The sequence below is a fragment of the Somniosus microcephalus genome, chromosome 14 (assembly GCF_052327205.1).
Source record: "Somniosus microcephalus isolate GS21.2 chromosome 14, FLI_Smic_1.0, whole genome shotgun sequence".
In the NCBI taxonomy this organism is placed as follows: Eukaryota; Metazoa; Chordata; class Chondrichthyes; order Squaliformes; family Somniosidae; genus Somniosus; species Somniosus microcephalus.
The window spans coordinates 133,760,769-133,780,900 of NC_141000.1; the positions used below are offsets into that span (position 1 = coordinate 133,760,769).

General features: G+C 51.1%; 1 protein-coding gene across 2 annotated transcripts in view; it reads left to right on the top strand.

Moving 5' to 3' along the window:
* Positions 1-20,132, top strand: part of slc37a1 (solute carrier family 37 member 1) — a 194,669-nt gene that overhangs the window by 45,830 nt on the left and 128,707 nt on the right. The window lies entirely within an intron of this gene.

Consider the following 20,132-nt stretch of genomic DNA (forward strand, 5'->3'; position numbering starts at 1 on the left):
AGGGATTGAAGCACCCTGCAGCCCCCGGCCCTGCCAGTATTAGGGATTGAATCACCCTGCAGCCCCCGGCCCTGCCAGTATCGGGATTGAATCACCCTGCAGCCCTCGGCCCTGCCAGTATTAGGGATTGAATCACCCTGCAGCCCCCGGCCCTGCCAGTATCGGGATTGAATCACCCTGCAGCCCTCGGCCCTGCCAGTATCGGGATTGAATCACCCTGCAGCCCTCGGCCCTGCCAGTATCGGGATTGAATCACCCTGCAGCCCTCGGCCCTGCCAGTATCGGGATTGAATCACCCTGCAGCCCCCGGCCCTGCCAGTATCGGGATTGAATCACCCTGCAGCCCCCGGCCCTGCCAGTATTAGGGATTGAATCACCCTGCAGCCCCCAGCCCTGCCAGTATCGGGATTGAATCACCCTGCAGCCCCCGGCCCTGCCAGTATCGGGATTGAATCACCCTGCAGCTCCTGGCCCTGTCAGTATTAGGGATTGAATCACCCTGCAGCCCCTGGTCCTGCCAGTATCGGGATTGAATCACCCTGCAGCCCTCGGCCCTGTCAGTATCGGGATTGAATCACCCTGCAGCTCCTGGCCCTGTCAGTATTAGGGATTGAATCACCCTGCAGCTCCTGGCCCTGCCAGTATCGGGATTGAATCACCCTGCAGCCCCTGGTCCTGCCAGTATCGGGATTGAATCACCCTGCAGCTCCTGGCCCTGTCAGTATTAGGGATTGAATCACCCTGCAGCCCCTGGTCCTGCCAGTATCGGGATTGAATCACCCTGCAGCCCCCGGCCCTGCCAGTATTAGGGATTGAATCACCCTGCAGCCCCTGGTCCTGCCAGTATCGGGATTGAATCACCCTGCAGCCCTCGGCCCTGCCAGTATCGGGATTGAATCACCCTGCAGCCCTCGGCCCTGCCAGTATCGGGATTGAATCACCCTGCAGCCCCCGGCCCTGCCAGTATCGGGATTGAATCACCCTGCAGCCCTCGGCCCTGCCAGTATCGGGATTGAATCACCCTGCAGCCCCCGGCCCTGCCAGTATTAGGGATTGAATCACCCTGCAGCCCCCGGCCCTGCCAGTATTGGGGATTGAATCACCCTGCAGCCCTCGGCCCTGCCAGTATTAGGGATTGAATCACCCTGCAGCCCCCGGCCCTGCCAGTATTGGGGATTGAATCACCCTGCAGCCCTCGGCCCTGCCAGTATCGGGATTGAATCACCCTGCAGCCCTCGGCCCTGCCAGTATTAGGGATTGAATCACCCTGCAGCCCCCGGCCCTGCCAGTATTGGGGATTGAATCACCCTGCAGCCCCTGGCCCTGCCAGTATTAGGGATTGAATCACCCTGCAGCCCTCGGCCCTGCCAGTATTAGGGATTGAATCACCCTGCAGCCCTCGGCCCTGCCAGTATCGGGATTGAATCACCCTGCAGCCCTCGGCCCTGCCAGTATTAGGGATTGAATCACCCTGCAGCCCCCGGCCCTGCCAGTATTAGGGATTGAATCACCCTGCAGCCCTCGGCCCTGCCAGTATTAGGGATTGAATCACCCTGCAGCCCTCGACCCTGCCAGTATTAAGGATTGAATCACCCTGCAGCCCCCGGCCCTGCCAGTATTAGGGATTGAATCACCCTGCAGCCCCCGGCCCTGCCAGTATTGGGGATTGAATCACCCTGCAGCCCTCGGCCCTGCCAGTATTAGGGATTGAATCACCCTGCAGCCCTCGACCCTGCCAGTATTAAGGATTGAATCACCCTGCAGCCCCCGGCCCTGCCAGTATTAGGGATTGAATCACCCTGCAGCCCCTGGCCCTGCCAGTATTGGGGATTGAATCACCCTGCAGTCCTCGACCCTGCCAGTATTAAGGATTGAATCACCCTGCAGCCCCCGGCCCTGCCAGTATTAGGGATTGAATCACCCTGCAGCCCCCGGCCCTGCCAGTATTAGGGATTGAATCACCCTGCAGCCCCCGGCCCTGCCAGTATTAGGGATTGAATCACCCTGCAGCCCCCGGCCCTTCCAGTATTAGGGATTGAATCACCCTGCAGCCCCCGGCCCTGCCAGTATTAGGGATTGAATCACCCTGCAGCCCTCGACCCTGCCAGTATTAAGGATTGAATCACCCTGCAGCCCCCGGCCCTGCCAGTATTAGGGATTGAATCACCCTGCAGCCCCCGGCCCTGCCAGTATTAGGGATTGAATCACCCTGCAGCCCCCGGCCCTGCCAGTATTAAGGATTGAATCACCCTGCAGCCCTCGGCCCTGCCAGTATTAGGGATTGAATCACCCTGCAGCCCCCGGCCCTGCCAGTATTAGGGATTGAATCACCCTGCAGCCCCCGGCCCTGCCAGTATTAGGGATTGAATCACCCTGCAGCCCCCAGCCCTGCCAGTATCGGGATTGAATCACCCTGCAGCCCTCGGCCCTGCCAGTATTAAGGATTGAATCACCCTGCAGCCCCCGGCCCTGCCAGTATTAGGGATTGAATCACCCTGCAGCCCCCGGCCCTGCCAGTATTAGGGATTGAATCACCCTGCAGCCCTCGGTCCTGCCAGTATCGGGATTGAATCACCCTGCAGCCCCCGGCCCTGCCAGTATCGGGATTGAATCACCCTGCAGCCCCCGGCCCTGCCAGTATCGGGATTGAATCACCCTGCAGCCCTCGGCCCTGCCAGTATTAGGGATTGAATCACCCTGCAGCCCCCGGCCCTGCCAGTATCGGGATTGAATCACCCTGCAGCCCTCGGCCCTGCCAGTATCGGGATTGAATCACCCTGCAGCCCCCGGCCCTGCCAGTATTAAGGATTGAATCACCCTGCAGCCCCCAGCCCTGCCAGTATCGGGATTAAATGCCCTGAAATTAGCCCTCCACCAGTTGCGTATTTCCGTGAGAATGGGGCAGGTTGGAGCGGGTTTGTCCTGTGGAAAGGCTTGAAAATTGGGGCTTGTGTCACTGGAACAGTTAAAGTTAGGGGTGGAATCCGAGAGATATTCAAAATTCTGAAAGGGTGTGATGAAAGCTAGTTTTCACTGGTTGTAGCAAAGAGGCACTCCAGATTATCGAATGAAGAAATGTTTTCACATATGGGGTCCTTAGAACATGGTGTGGCGGAGCCACCAAGGGTCTCAGATCAATTAGTAATAATCCCTTTAACTACAGTGTAGTGCAGCCGTGGACTGCACCTTTAAACTGCCTGTTAACTGTACTGTATTGTGTTTTCCTGCACTCCACGTGATGACGTCATGACGCCGATCACGTGACCACCAGTGGCACGAAGAACGCGATGACGTCATGACGTCAGCTTCCAGAATCTTCCAGTAGTCGTCGAGTGCCCAGCAAGCTGATTAGACCTGTGTGCCGTTTCTCCTGTAGTTTCCCTGTTAACTTCGTTGTTCATTAAAACCTGTTGATTTGATTCATCGAGTCGAATACCTTATTCAGATAGGAACCTCCGTTCCTACATTGGTGACCCCGATCTCATCGGACAACTTTCGTTGAGGATGAACACGAACGCCGTCGCCCTTAAACTGCCGCAGTTCTGGGAACAGCAGGCAGCAGCATGGTTTTTCCAAGCAGAAGCACAGTTCGCTCTCCGGGAGGTCACAGCGGATTCGACCCGTTATTATTACGTGGTTGCCGCTCTCGACAGTGCCATGGCCTCGCGGGTCGTCCGCATCCTTGGAAGCCCACCGGAGGAGGGCAAGTACAAAGCGTTTAAAGCCCGTTTGCTACAGGTATTTGATCTTAATAAGTCGGAGCGGGCACGCAAGCTTATTTCCATGCCCGGCCTCGGGGACTCAAAACCGTCAGAGCTGATGAGTCAAATGCTCACGCTGTTGGGCGCGGAACCCCAATGTTTTTTATTCCGTGAGCTTTTCCTCTGCCAGCTACCCGAACCTGTTCAGGCGGCCTTGGCCAACACTGCCATCACAGACGGTGCTGAACTCACTGCAGAGGCAGACAAGATATTTACTGTTACTCAGCAATGTTGTGCAGCCACGAGGCGCCTTTCCCCCACGCGCGCGAAGCCCAGCCCTCCCCCAGCAGGATGGTGCGCGTACCACGCACGTTTTGGCGCCAAAGTTCGATGCTGCCGGCCTACTTGCAGTTTCCCTCGAAAAAAAAAAAACTCCAACAAGCCCGCGTCCTCCCGGACGGACGACAAGGTCTGAAAAGCACGGCAAGTTAGCTATGGTGGCGGGCTCAGTGGGCAAACTCATTTACGTTACGGATTCCGTTACGGGCCGACGATTCCTGTGCGACACTGGTTCACAGTGCAGCATCCTGCCAGCTTCAAAGCTGGACCTACTATCCGGCGGCCAGGGGCCTTCCCTCGCGGCAATAAACGGCGCTGCCATGCGTACGTTCGGTTAACGGACGGTAAACTTAACCTTCGGTCAGCGTATTGTCTGCGACTTTATTACAGCTAAGGTCTCACAGGCCATCCTGGGGGCTGATTTTTTCTGTGCCAACGGTCTGCTGGTCGACGTCCAACACTGCCGACTCATTAATGCGTTCACTTTCCACGCAGTGCCCTGCCACCGCAGCACCGCTGTGTCCTGGTCGGTGGCCTGTGCGGTTCTGTCGCAAGACGGGTTTACGCGCCTGCTCGGCGAATTCCCGGAGCTCACCAGGCCTACTTTTTCGGCTGCAGGCACACGGCACGGGGTGGAGCACCATATCTCCACGACCGGAGCACCCGTTTACGCTCGGGCGCGGCGATTAGAAGCCGGCAAGCTGGCAGCCACAAAGGCTGAGTTCCAGACCATGGAGCGCCTCGGGATCATCCGGCGTTCGGTCAGCCCTTGGTCCTCCCCACTGCATATAGTACCCAAACCAGGTGGCGGATGGCGACCTTGCAGGGATTACAGACGCTTAAACGACACCACGACACTGGACAGGTATCCTATTCCCCACATCCAAGATTTTTCAGCACATCTGGCTGGCAACTCTATATTTTCTAAAGTGGATCTCGTTCGTGGATATCACCAAGTTCCGGTGCACCCTCCAGACGTCCCCAAAACGGCAGTCATCACTCCATTCGGCCTTTTCGAGTTCCTCCGCATGCCATTCGGTCTAAAAAACGCAGCGCAAGCATTCCAGCGGTTGATGGACTCTGTCTTACGGGACCTGCCCTTCATTTTTGTATATTTGGACGACATCCTAATAGCCAGCAAGGATACGACAGCTCACATGGCCCATTTACGTACACTTTTCACCCGACTCAGCCAACACGGCCTTATTGTCAATCCGGCCAAATGCACGTTTGGAGTATCCAGTATTGATTTCCTGGGACACAGGATTACCCCAGAAGGCGCCGTCCCGCTAGCCACCAAGGTAGAGGCAGTTACCGCATTCCCGCGGCCTCACACAGTCAAACCCCTGCAAAAGTTCTTGGGGATGGTAAATTTTTATCATCGTTTCGTCCCCAAGGCGGCCCGGTTAATGCAACCTTTGTACGAAGCACTAAAAGGAAAGTTGGGCAAGGATGTTCTCACTTGGACACCGCAAATGGACCAGGCATTCCGCGATACCAAGGCGGCGTTGGCGGATGCAACTATGCTAGCACACCCACTCCCGGGCGCGACTGTTGCCCTCACTACAGATGCCTCCGACTACGCCATCGGAACAGTTCAAGAGCAGTGGGTCGACGGGGGTTGGCAGCCGTTAGCCTTTTTCAGCCGCCAACTGCGCAAGAACGAGCGAAAGTATAGCACTTTTGACAGAGTTGCTAGCCCTGTTTTTGGCCATCCGGCATTTCCGTTTCCTTCTGGGAGGCCGTCCGTTCACTGCATTTGTGGACCACAAGCCGCTCACCTTCGCCATGGCCAAAACGGCGGAACCTTGGTCAGCTCGGCAGCAGCGCCACCTCACGTTTATATCCGAATTCACAACGGATTTGCGGCACGTGTCAGGCAAGGATAATCTCGTGGCGGATTGCCTTTCCCAGGTTCCAGTCCAGGCAGTCCACCTGGGCATCGATTTCGTCGGACTGGCTGAGGATCAACTGGCAGACCCAGAGGTACAAGCGTTTAGGACCACGCCTTCCAGTTGGCAGGTTGCAGACGTGCCGTTTCAAGCGGCAGGAACCACGCTCTTGTGCGACACATCCATGGGAGTGCCCCGGCCCATCGTGCCGGTCGAATGGCGCAAGAAAGTATTCCAGGCAATCCACGGGTTATCTCACCCGGGGATGCGGGCTTCTCAACGGCTACTGTCCCGCAAATTTGTTTGGAAAGGCATGCATTTGGACGTCTGGGACTGGACAAACAATTGCGTCGATTGTCAAAAATCCAAAGTCCACCGTCACGTCAAGGCTCCGGTTGCCAACTTCCCGGTGCCTGAGCGCCGTTTCGACCACGTTCACGTGGATTTAGTAGGTCCCCTTCCCGGGTCACGTGGATTCACACACCTCCTGACGGTGGTAGACCGGACCACCAGGTGGCCAGAGGTGATTCCCTTGGCCGCTACCACCGCAGCAGACGTCGCCAGGGCGTTTCTTTCGTCGTGGGTGGCTCGGTTCGGGGTGCCATCGGACATCTCCTCGGACCGCGGTCCGCAATTCACATCAGAGCTGTGGAACGCAGTGGCACAAGGCCTGGGTACCAAGCTGCACCGTACCACCGCGTATCATCCGCAGGCGAATGGTCTGTGCGAAAGGTTCCATCGGTCTCTCAAAGCGTCCCTCCGTGCCAGCTTGAGGGGACCCAACTGGGTGGACAGGCTCCCATGGGTGATGCTGGGCCTCCGGACAGCCCCAAAGGAGGATCTTCAGTCTTCATTGGCTGAGCTGGTTTATGGCCAGACACTGAGTGCCAGGTGACTTTCTCCCTCCACACACCGAACCATGGTCTACAGCTCAACAGCTCTTGCTACATCAGGAGGCGGCTAGGAATTTCCTGCCCATCCCAACCTCGCAGCATGACCTGCAGAGGCCTCACGTCCCGACAGAGCTCATGAGTTCGGACTATGTCTTTATTAGACAGGACGGTCACAGAGACCCGCTCAAGCCGCCGTATACCGGACCTTTTCGTGTCATCTCATCAGGGGAAAAGTTTTTCACAGTCGAAGTCAGTGGGAAGTCCGATACCATCTCTATCGACCGGCTCAAACCAGCCCACTTAGATCGGAGTGAGCCTGTCGTGGCTGCCCAACCGCCTCGCCGCGGCCGACCGCCGTTGGCCGCCAGACCAGCCGTGCACCAGCCCACCGTCGAACAGCCTGATTTGGCCTCAGACATGCCTGCACCTCTGACTACCGTTTCTGCCTCGCCCGAGACGCCGCTTCTGCTGCAATCCGGCACTGGTTCTTCTACTAACGCCCCGTTTCCGCTGCCTGAGTTTCATCGCCGTTCGGCTAGGATCATTAAACCTCCTACTCGGTTGACAATGTCCGTTAAAGTGGATTCTGGGGGGGCGCCTGTGGCGGAGCCACCAAGGGTCTCAGATCAATTAGTAATAATCCCTTTAACTACAGTGTAGTGCAGCTGCGAACTGCACCTTTAAACTGCCTGTTAACTGTACTGTATTGTGTTTTCCTGCACTCCACGTGATGACGTCATGACGCCGATCACGTGACCACCAGTGGCGCGAAGAACGCGATGACGTCATGTCGTCAGCTTCCAGAATCTTCCAGTAGTCGTCGAGTGCCCAGCAAGCTGATTAGACCTGTGTACCGTTTCTCCTGTAGTTTCCCTGTTAACTTCGTTGTTCATTAAAACCTGTTGATTTGATTCATCGAGTCGAAGACTTTTATTCAGATAGGAACCTCCGTTCCTACAATGGAATACTTTGCCACAAGTGACTGAAGCAGAGACTGTAACATCATTTGGAATGGAATTGAATTAAGTATTTGAAAAGGAAGAATATAAAATGATACAGGGGAAAGGGCAGTGTGATGGGATTAGAGTAGATGGCTCTGACTTGAAGCATTGGCACAGGCGTGATTGGGATAAGTGACCACCTTCTATTTCTGGTAGGACCGCATCAGTTGGCCTTGAAGCTGTTTGGTTAGGGAGTAAAGATTGACCACTCCTGATCACTGCCTAGAGCACGTGTGTGGGTGTTGGGTGATGATAGGGTCTGTCTCCACTGTGGTGACCCATGCAGTCAACAGCTTGCTGACGCTCACTGGGGTTAAGCACGCTCAATGATCCATTGGATGAGAATGCTGCTGGCGCCTGTGTATCCATTCTCAAGGGGTGAAAATAGGGAGGGAAAACGAGTGAAAATGCACCAAATACGCAATCAATGCTGGAAACAGTAGCGTAGTGGTAATGTTATTGGGCTGGTAATCCAGAGGCCTGAACTAATGATCCAGAGATGCGAGTTCAAATCCCACCATGGCAGCTGGGGAATTTAAATTCAGTTAATTAAAAAATAAATCTGGAATAAAAAGCTAGTATCAGTAATGGTAACCATGAAACTATTGGATTGTCGTAAAAACCCATCTGGTTCACTAATGTCCTTTTAGGGAAGGAAATCTGCCGTCCTTACCCGGTCTGGCCTATATGTAACCCCAGACCCACAGCAATGTGGTTGACTCTCTGAAATGGCCGAGCAAGTCAGTCAGTTGTAACTAACTGCTACGAAACAAAATAATAAGAATGAAACCGGACGGACCACCTCGGCACCGGCTACAGACATGGCAACGGCACGCATGACCCAGTCAATCCTGCAAAGTCCTCCTCACCAACACCTGGGGACTTGTGCCAAAATTGGGAGAGCTGTCGCACAGACTAGTCAAGCAACAGCCTGACATAGTCATACCTTTCAGCCAATGTCCCAAACTCCTCCATCACCATCCCTGGGTATGTCCTGTCCCACCGGCAGGACAGACCCACCAGGGGTGGCGGCACAGTGGTCTACAGTCGGGAAGGAGTGGCCCTGGGAGTCCTCGATATTGACTCTGGACCCCATGAAGTCTCATGGCTTCAGGTCAAGCATGGGCAAGGAAACCTCCTGCTGATTACTACCTACCGCCCTCCCTCAGCTGATGAATCAGCACTCATCCATGTTGAACGCCACTTGGAAGAAGCACTGAGAGTAGCAAGGGCACAGATTGTACTCTGGGTGGGGGACTTCAATGTCCATCACCAAGAGTGGCTCGGTAGTATCACTATTGACCCAGCTGGCAGAGTCCTGAAGGACGTAACTGCCAGTCTGGGCCTGCGACAGGTGGTGAGAGAACCAACACGAGGGGAAAAACCTACTTGACCTCGTCCTCGCCAATCTACCTGTCGCAGATGCATCTGTCCATGACTGCATTGGTAGCAGTGACCACCGCACAGTCATTGTGGTGATGAAGTCCCGTCTTCACACTGAGGACCCCCTCCATCGTGTTGTGTGGCACTACCACCATGCTAAATGGGATAGATTCAGAGCTAAACAAACTGGGCATCCATGAGGCGCTGTGGACCATCAGCAACAGCAGAATTGTATTCCACCACAATCTGTAACCTCATGGCCTGGCATATCCCTCACTCTACCATTAGCACCAAGCCAGGGGACCAACCCTGGTTCAATGAGGAGTGCAGAAGAACATGCCAGGAGCAGCACCAGGCGTACCTAAAAATGAGGTGCCAACCTGGGGAAGCTGCAACACAGGACTACGTGCATGCTAAAAAGCAGAAGCAGCATGTTATAGACAGGGCTAAGTGATCCAACAATCAACGGATCAAATCAAAGCTCTGCAGTCCTGCCACATCCAGTCGTGAATGGTGGTGGACCATTAAACAACTAATGGGAGGAGGAGGCTCCATCAATATCCCCATCCTCAATGATGGTGGAGCCCAGCACGTGAGCGCAAAAGACGAGGCTGAAGCGTTTGCAAACATCTTCAGCCAGAAGTGCTGAGTGGATGATCCATCTCGGCCTCCTCCTGAGGTCCCCACCATCACAGAAGCCAGTCTTCAGCCAATTCGATTCACTCCACGTGATATCAAGAAACGGCTGAGCGCACTGCATACAGCAAAGGCTATGGGCCCCGACGACATCCCGGCTATCGTGCTGAAGACTTGTGCTCCAGAACTAGCCGTGCCTCTAGCCAAGCTGTTCCAGTACAGCTACAACACTGGCATCTATCCGACAATGTGGAAAACTGCCCAGGTATGTTCTCTCCACAAAAAGCAGGACAAATCCAATCCCGGCCAATTACCGCCCCATCAGTCTACTCTGAATCATCAGCAAAGTGATGGAAGGTTTCATCAACAGTGTTATCAAGCAGCACTTACTCACCAATAACCTGCTCACTGATGCCCAGTTTGGGTTCCGCCAAGACCACTCTGGTCCCGACCTCATTATAGCCTTGGTCCAAACATGAACAAAGGAACTGAATTCCAGAGGTGAGGTGAGAGTGACTGCCCTTGACATCAAGGCAGCATTTGACCGAGTGTGGCATCAAGGAGCCCTAGTAAAACTGAAGTCAATGGGAATTGGGGGGGAAAACGCTCCACTGGCTGGAGTCATACCTAGCACAAAGGAAGATGGTTGTGGTGATTGAAGGTCAATCATCTCAGCCCCAGTACATCGCTGCAGGAGTTCTTCAGGGCAGTGTCCTCGGCCCACCATCTTCAGCTGCTTCATTAATGACCTTCCCTCCAACATAAGGTCAGAAATGGGGATGTTCGCTGATGACTGCACAGTGTTCAGTGCCATTCACAGCTCCTCATAATGAAGCAATCCATGCCCGCATGCAACAAGACCCGGACAACGTTCAGGCTTGGGCTGATATGTGGCAGGTAACATTTGCGCCACAGAAATGCCAGGCAATGACTATCTCCAACAAGCGAGAGCCTAACCACCTCCCCTTGACATTCAACGGCATTATCATCGCCGAATCCCCTACCATCAACATCCTGGGGGTAACCATTGACCAGAAACTTAACTGGACCAGCCACATAAATACTGTGGCAACAAGAGCAGGTCAGAGGCTGGGTATTCTGTGGCGAGTGTCTCACCTCCTGACTCCCCACAGACTTTCCACCATCTACAAGGCACAAGTAAGGAGTGTGATGGAATACTCTCCACTTGCCTGGATGAGTGCAACTGCAACAACACTCAAGAAGTTTGACACCATCCAGGACAAAGCAGCCCGCTTGATTGGCACCCCATCCACCACCTTAAACATTCACTCCCTCCACCACTGGCGTACCGTGGCTGCATTGTGTACCATGCTAGAGTCATTATAAAAGATGTAATAGATCACTTGGAAAACAGTGACAGGATCGGACAAAGTCAGCATGGATTTACAAAAGGTAAATCGTGCTTGACTAATCTACTGGAATTTTTTGAGGATGTAACTAGTAAAATAGATAAGGGAGAACCAGTGGATGTGGTGTATTTGGACTTTCAGAAGGCTTTCGATAAGGTCCCACATAAGAGATTAGCGTGTAAAGTTAAGGCACATGGGATTGGGAGCAAGGTATTGACTTGGATAGAGAACTGGTTGGCAGATAGAAAGCAGAGTTGGAATAAACGGGTCTTTTTCCAAGTGGCAGGCATTGACAAGTGGGGCACCGCAGGGATCGGTCCTTGGACCCAAGCTGTTCACAATATATATTAATGATCGAGACAAGGGAACTAGATGTAATATCTCCAAATTTGCAGATGACACAAAGCTGGGTGGACGTGTGTGCTGTGAGGAGGATGCCAAAAAACTACAGGATGATTTGGACAGGCTGGGTGATTGGGCAGAAGCATGGCAGATGCAATATAACGTGGATAAATGTGAGGTTATCCACTTTGGTGTCAAACAGGAAGGCAGATTATTATCTGAATGGCAATAGATTGGGAGAAGGGGAAGTGCAACGAGACCTGGGTGTCCTTGTGCACCAGTTGCTGAAGGTAAGCATGCAGGTGCAGCAGGCGGTTAAGAAGGCAAATGGTATGTTGGCCTTCATAGCGAGAGGGTTTAAGTACAGGAGCAAGGATGTCTTGCTGCAGTTGTACAGGGCCTTGGTGAGACCACACCTTGAGTATTGTGTGCAGTTTTGGTCGCCTTATCTGAAGAAGGATGTCCTTGCCATGGAAGGAGTTCAGCGAAGATTCACAAGGCTGATACCTGGGATGGCAGGAATGACGTAGGAGGAGAGATTGGGTCGATTGGGCTTGTACTCGCTGGAGTTTAGAAGAATGAGAGGGGATCTCATTGAAACTTATAAAATTCTGGCAGGACTGGACAGACTAGATGCAGGGAGGATGTTCCCGATGGTCGGGGAATCCAGAACCAGGGGTCACAGTCTAAGGATAAGGGGTAGGCCTTTTAGGACAGAAATTAGGAGGAATTTCTTCACCCAGAGAGTGGTGAACCTATGGAATTCTCTACCACAGAAGGCAGTGGAGGCCAATTCATTAAATATATTCAAGAAGGAGTTGGATATATTTCTCAAGGCTAAAGGGATCAAGGGGTATGGGGAGAAAGCAGGTACCGGGTACTGAACTTGGATGATCAGCCATGATCGCATTGAATGGCGGAGCAGGCTTGAGGGGCCGAATGGCCTACTCCTCCTATCTTCTATGTTTCTATATGTATCTACAAGATGCACTGCAGCAACTCGCCAAGGCTTCTTCGGCAGCACCTCCCAAACCCACGACCTCTTCCGCCTAGAAGGATAAGGGCAGCAGGCGCACGGGAACACCACCACCTCCAAGTTCCCCTCCAAGTCACACACCATCCTGACTTAGAAATATATCGTCGATCCTTCATCGTCACTGGGTCAAAATCCTGGAACTCCCTCCCTAACAACACTGTGGGAGTACTTTCACCACATGGACTGCAGCGGTTCAAGAAGGCAGCTCAAGGGCAACTAGAGATGGGCAATAAATGCTGGCCTTGCCAGCGACGCCCAGATCCCATAAATGAATAAAATACATTTTTTTAACACGCAGCAGCAGCATTTTCTTCTGCTGCTCTCCTGAAGTTCTGGTTGAGCAGGCCCAGGGTGCCTTCCAGTTTCCTCGTGATGCCAATATGAAGATAATGGGAACAGTTTGTTATGTTGTCACCACCAGAATATATTGCTGCCATGGCGACAATGAGAGCTGAGAACTAATCAATGTAGTTAGTGAGCGCAACTCTGGGTGAGCTGGATTAGCATCAGTAGAGTCATAGAGGCACAGAAGGAGGCCATTCGGCCCATCCAGTCTGTAGAGCAATCCAGTCAGTCCCATTCCCCCGCACTATCCCCGTAGCCCTGCAGGTTTATTTCCCTCAAGTGCCTATCCAGTCTCCCCTTGAAAACATTGAGTGTCTCCGCTTCCACCACTTCCGTCGGCAGCGAGTTCCAGGTCATCACCACTCGCTGCGTGAAAAAGTTTTCCCTCACATCCCCCCTGTATCTATTGCCCAAAACCTTAAATCTGTGTCCCCTAGTCCTTGTACCATCAACTAGTGGGAACAGCCTTTCCCCGTCTAGCCTATCCAAACCCGTCGTAATCTTGTACACCTCTGTTAAATCACCCCTCAACTTCCTTTGCTCAAATTAAAACAAATCCAGCTTCTCCAACCTGTCCTTGTAGCGAAGATCCCCCATCCCCGGAACCATTCTGGTAAATCTCCTCTGCACCCTCTCAAGGGACTTCACATCCTTCCTAAAGTGTGGTGACCAGAACTGGACGCAATACTCCAGTTGTGGCCTAACCAGGGCTTTATAAAGGTTCAGCATAACTTCTCTACTTTTGTACTCAATACCTCTATTTATGAAGCCCAAGATCCCATATGCTTTGCTAACCACTCTCTCAGTATGTCCTGCCACCTTCAGGGACCTATGCACATTAACTCCCAGGTCCCTCTGTCTCTGCGCACTCTTTAAAACTGGGCCATTAAGTGTATATTGCCTCTCCCTGTTCCTTCTGACAAAATGCATCACCTCACACTTCTCTGTATTAACTTCCATCTGCCACTTGTCTGCCCATGCTGCTAGCCTTTCTATGTCCTGTTGCAGTCGATTGATATCATCATCAATGTTTGCCACACCACCAAGTTTGGTGTCATCGGCAAATTTAGAAATTCTACTCTCTATTCCAATATCCAGGTCATTTATATATATCAAAAAAATAGTAACACGCATTGCTGGCTGGGAGGAGTTACTGAGTTCAACAGTATGAGGGAACTTAAATATCAAATCTTGATGCCTTGACCATTTTATTATGTTTGATCAAAACAGAAGTAAACAAAATTCTGTTGATACAAAAAGAAAATACTGCAGATGCTGGAAATCTGAAATAAAAACAGAAAATGCTGGAGATACTCAGCAGGTCAGGCAGCATCTGTTAAGAGAGAAACAAAGTTAACATTTCAGGTTGATGACCTTTCATCAGAACTGGAAGACAGCTGCCATGTGGGGGGAGAAGAAAAAAAATGATGCTGAGCTCTTTTTCTGCCGCCTTCATCTCCGTGCCCACTTCTTTGGCCAGGAGTCTTCCCCCCCCCCCCCGCATGGCTGACCCTTTCTCCCGCTTTCAGAATTCTCGTTCTACCTGGACCCCTCCCTCTGGCCTCTTACCCTCTCTAGAACTTTTCATTGCAAACTGCCGGCGTGACATCAGCCGTCTCCATTTCTCTGCTCCCTTCACTCACTTCAACCTACCTCCCTCTGACCTTGCAGCACTCCATTCTCTCAGATCCAACCCTGCCATTGTCATTAAACCTGCTGACAAGGGTAGTGCTGTTGTTGTTTGGCGAGCCGACCTCTACCTAGCGGAAGCTGAACGCCAACTCTCCGACACCACCTCCTACCTCCGCCTAGACCATGACCCCACCACCGAACATCAAGCCACCGTTTCCAAGACTTCCCACCTACATCCGTGACTCTTCCGACGCCCTACGCCACTTTAACAGTTTCCAGTTTCCTGGCCCCAACCGCCTCCATTTCACTATGGACGTACAGTCCCTCTACACGTGCATCACATAGAAACATAGAAGATAGGAGCAGGAGTAGGCCATTCGGCCCCTCGAGCCTGCTCCGCCATTCAATGCGATCATGGCTGATCATCCAAATTCAGTACCCGGTCCCTGCTTTCTCCCCATACCCCTTGATCCCTTTAGCCTTAAGAAATATATCCAACTCCTTCTTGAATGTATTTAATGTATTGGCCTCTACTGCCTTCTGTGGTGGAGAATTCCACAGGTTCACCACTCTCTGGGTGAAGAAATTTCTCCTCATTTCTGTCCTAAGTGGCCTCCCCCTTATCCTTAGACTGTGACCCCTGGTTCTGGACTCCCCGACCATCGGGAACATCCTTCCTGCATCTAGTCTGTCCAGTCCTGTCAGATTTTACAAGTTTCAATGAGGGCGCTCCGCTTCTTCCTTGAACAGAGGCCCAACCAGTCCCCATCCACCACCACCCTCCTCCGCCTGGCTGAACTTGTTCTCACATTGAACAACTTCTCCTTTGACTCCATTCACTTCCTCCAAATCAAAGGTGTTGCTATGGGAACCCGCATGGGTCCTAGCTATGCCTGCCTTTTCGTGGGATATGTGGAACACTCTTTGTTCCAGTCCGACTCGGGTCCCCTCCCTCACCTCTTTTCCCGGTACATTGATGACTGTATCAGTGCCGTTTCCTACTCTCGCCCTGAACTAGATAATTTCATTCACTTTACTTCCAATTTCCACCTTTCCCTCACCTTCACATGGTCCATCTCCGACTCTTCCCTTCCCTTCCTCGACTTTTCCGTCTCCATCTCTGGGGATAAGTTATTGACAAACATTCACTACAAGCCCACTGACTCCCACAGCTACCTCGACTACACTTCCTCCCACCCCGCCTCCTGTAAGGACTCTATTCCATTCTCCCAGTTTCTCCGTCTCCGCTGCATCTGCTCTGACGATGCCACCTTCCATACCAGTACTTCTGACAAGTCTTCCTTTTTCCTCAACCGAGGATTCCCCTCTACAGTGGTTGACACGGCACCAAACGCATCTTCCCCTCACCTCCCCTTTCAGCATTCCGTAGGGACCGCTCCCTCCGCGACACCCTAGTCCACTCCTCTATCATCCCATCCCCTTTGCCTGGCACCTTCCCGTGCAAGCGGAGGAGATGTAACACCTGCCCCTATACCTCCCCCCTTCCCACTGTGCAGGGCCCCAAACACCCCTTCCAGGTGAAACAGCGATTTACTTGTACTTCTTGCAATTTAGTATACTGTATTCGCTGCTAACGATGTGGTCTCCTCTACATTGGGGAGACCAAACGCAGATTGGGGAGACCAAACGCAGATTGGGTGACCACTTTGTGGAACGCCTCCGTTCAATCCGTAAGGGTGACCCCGAGCTTCCGGTCGCCTGTCACTTTAATTCACCGCTCCATTCCCACTCAGACCTCACTGCCCTCGGCCTCTTGCATTGTTCCACGGAAGCTCAGCGTAAGCTCGAGGAACAGCACCTCATCTTTCGATTAGGCACTTTACAGCCTTCTGGACTCAACATAGAGTTCAACAATTTCAGATCATAACCTCAGCCCCTATCATATATATATATTTTTATCCACACTCTTTGTCATTTTCTCTTCTCCCCCACAGGGCAGCTGTCTTTCATTCAGCCAGCGCAATTTACACTTCATCTAGAGCCATCCTTTGTTTCGTAACCTGTCCCATTACCACCTCCTCTTGCCTTGAATATCTCTTAATGACCCTTAACCTCTCCGGCCTTCTATCCTATCACAGACCTTCCCTTTTGTTCTTTCATCCCCTCCCCCTTTCCCAGCCCCTAAACTTGCTTAAAAATCTGTTCCATTTCCTGCTTTTTTCCAGTTCTGACGAAAGTTCTTCGAACTGAAACGTTAACTCTAAAATTCTCTTGATGTTGCATAGAATTATGTAGCATTTCGAGCACAGAAACAGGCCATACAGCCCAACTGGCCATGTTTCTGCTCCACACGAACCTTCTCCCACCCTAATTCATCGAATTCAGCATATCCTTCTATTCCTTTCTCCCTCATGTACTTATCAAGCTTCCCTTTTCTTTTCTTTCGTATGGTGGTAGCAAATCAAATCAAATGTCAATATCTAAGTCAGATATCCAGGCCAACGCTTCCGGTGTAACAGCATATCTTGTAGGGTGCCTGCAAATTTCCTCTGAGGGCAGTGCTCAATGATGTGCTCCAGGGTCTGATCAGGAGCTCCACAGTCGCATGATGGGGATGCTTTAATCTTCCATCTATGGAGAAGGTGGCAGCATCTACCATGACCGGTTCTGAGGCGGTTGATGGTTGTCCCTTTAAATGCATCTATGCTATTTGCCTCCAAGTGATAGCGAATTCCACATTCTCACCACTCTCTGGGTAAAGAAGTTTCTCCTGAATTCCTTATTGGATTTATTAGTGACTATCTTATATTTATGGCCCATAGTTTTGGACTCCCCACAAGTGGAAACATCTTCTCCACGTCTACCCTGTCGAATCCCTTCATAATTTTAAAGATCTCTATCAGGTCACCTCTTAGTCTTCTTTTCTTGAGAAAAGAGCCCCAGCCTGTTCAGTGTTTCCTGATAGTTATAACTTTTCAGTTCTTGTATTATATTTGTAAATTGTTTTTTACACCATCTCCGGTACCCCTATATGCTTTCTGTAATATGGAGACCAGAACTGTGCACAGTACTCCAAGTGTGGTCTAACCCAAGGTTCTATACATAGAATTACATAAAATCGACAGCACAGAAATGCACCATTCGGCCTATCCAGTCCATGCCGGCGTTTATGCTCCATTCGAGCCTCCTCCCATCCTTCCTCATCTAACTCTATCGGCACATCCTTCTATTCCTTTCTCCCTCGTGTGTTTATCTAGCTTGCCCTTTAATGCATCTATGCCATGCACCTTAACCACTCCCTGTGGTAGCAAGTTCCACATTCTCACCACTCTCTGAGTAACAAAGTTTCTCCTGAATTCCCTATTGGATTTCTTGGTGACTATCTTATATTGATGGCCTCTAGTTTTGCTCTTCCCCACAAGTGAAAACATTCTCTCTCTGTCTGATCTATTAAAACTTTTCATAATTTTAAAGATCTCTATTAGGTCACCCTTCAGCTTTCATAACTTAGAATCATAGACTGGTTACAGCACAGTAGGAGGCCATTCGGCCCGTCGAGTCCATACCGGCTCTCTGCAAGAGCACTTCAGCTCGTCCCACTCATAAGAACATAAGAAATAGGAGCAGGAATAGGCCAATCGGCCCCTCGAGCCTGCTCCGCCATTCAATAAGATCATGGCTGATCTGATCCTAACCGCCAATCCACTATCACAGAACCATCTCCTGAATCTAACAGAATTAGACACACGAAATAGGAGCAGGATCAGGCTACACGGCCCCTGGGCCCGCTCCGCTACCCACAGGGCCATGACCGATCCGAACCTAGACTCATGTCCAAATTCCTGCCCGCTCCCCGTAACCCTTAATTCCCTTTACTTCTAGGAAACTGTCTATTTCTGTTTTAAATTTATGTAATGATGTAGCTTCTACAGCTTTTTGGGGCAGCATATTCCATGGACCTACCACCCTCTGAGTGAAGTAGTTCCTCCTCATCTCAGTTTTGAAAGAGCAGCCCCTTATTCTAAGACTATGCCCCCTAGTTCTAGTTTCACCCATCACCGGGAACATCCTCCCCGCATCCACCCGATCCAACCCCTTCACAATCTTATATGTTTCAATAAGATCGCCTCTCATTCTTCTGAACTCCAATGAGTAGAGTCCCAATCTACTCAACCTCTCCTCATATGTCCATCCCCTCATCCCCGGGATTAACCGAGTGACCTTCTTTGTACTGACTCGAGAGCAAGTATGTCCTTTCTTAAGTATGGACACCAAAACTGTACACGGTATTCCAGGTGCGGTCTCACCAATACCTTGTACAACTGAAGCAATACCTCCCTATTTTTATATTCTATCCCTCTAGCAATGAAAGCCAACATTCCATTGGCCTTCTTAATTACTTGCTGCACCTGCATACTAACCTTTTGAGTTTTGTGCACCAGGACCCCCAGATCCCTTTGTACTTCAGTACTTTCCAGTTTCTTGCCATTAAGATAATAACTTGCTCTACGATTTTTCCTGCCAAAGTGCATAACCTCACACTTTCCAGTATTGTATTCCATCTGCCAAATCTCTGCCCACTTACTTAGCCTGTCCATGTCCCCTTGCAGGTTTTTTATGTCCTCCTCACTCACTACTTTCCCTCCCATCTTAGTATCATCTGCAAACTTTGACGTGTTACACTCGGTCCCCTCCTCCAAATCGTTAATATAGATTGTAAAGAGTTGGGGACCCAGCACTGACCCCTGCGGAACACCACTAGTTACTGATTGCCAGTCTGAGAATGAACCATTTATCCCAACTCTCTGCCTTCTGTTAGATAGCCAACCCTCTATCCATGCCAGAATATCACCCCCAATCCCGTGATTTTTTATCTTAAGCAATAATCTTTTGTGTGGCACCTTGTCAAATGCCTTTTGGAAGTCTAAATACACTACGTCCACTGGTTCCCCTTTATCCACCCTATATGTTACTTCCTCAAAGAACTCCAGCAAATTTGTCAAACATGACTTCCCCTTCATAAAACCATGCTGACTTTGTCCTATTAAATTATGATTATCCAAATGTCCTGTTACTGTCTCCTTAATAGTGGACTCCAAAATTTTACCTACCACAGATGATAGTTTCCAGCCTTCTGTCTACTGCCCTTTTTAAATAAGGGTGTTACATTAGCAGTTTTCCAGTCTGCCGGGACCTTTGCCGAGTCCAGGGAGTTTTGGAAAATTATTACCAATGCATCCACAATCCCTACCGCCACTTCCCTCAAGACCCTAGGATGTAAGCCATCAGGTCCAGGTGATTTATCCGCCTTGAGTCCCATTATTTTACCGAGTACCACTTCCTTAGTGATTTTGATCGTGTTTATCTCCTCCCCCCCTTTAGCCCCCTGTTTGTCCAGTGTTGGGATATTCTTAGTGTCTTCTACTGTAAAGACTGATATAAAATATTCATTCAGTGTTTTTGCCATCTCCATATTTCCCACCATTAATTTCCTGGCCTCATCCTCTAAGGGACCAACATTTACTTTAGCCACCCTTTTTCTTTTTATATAACTATAAAAACTCTTACTATCTGTTTTTATATTTTTTGCTAATTTACTTT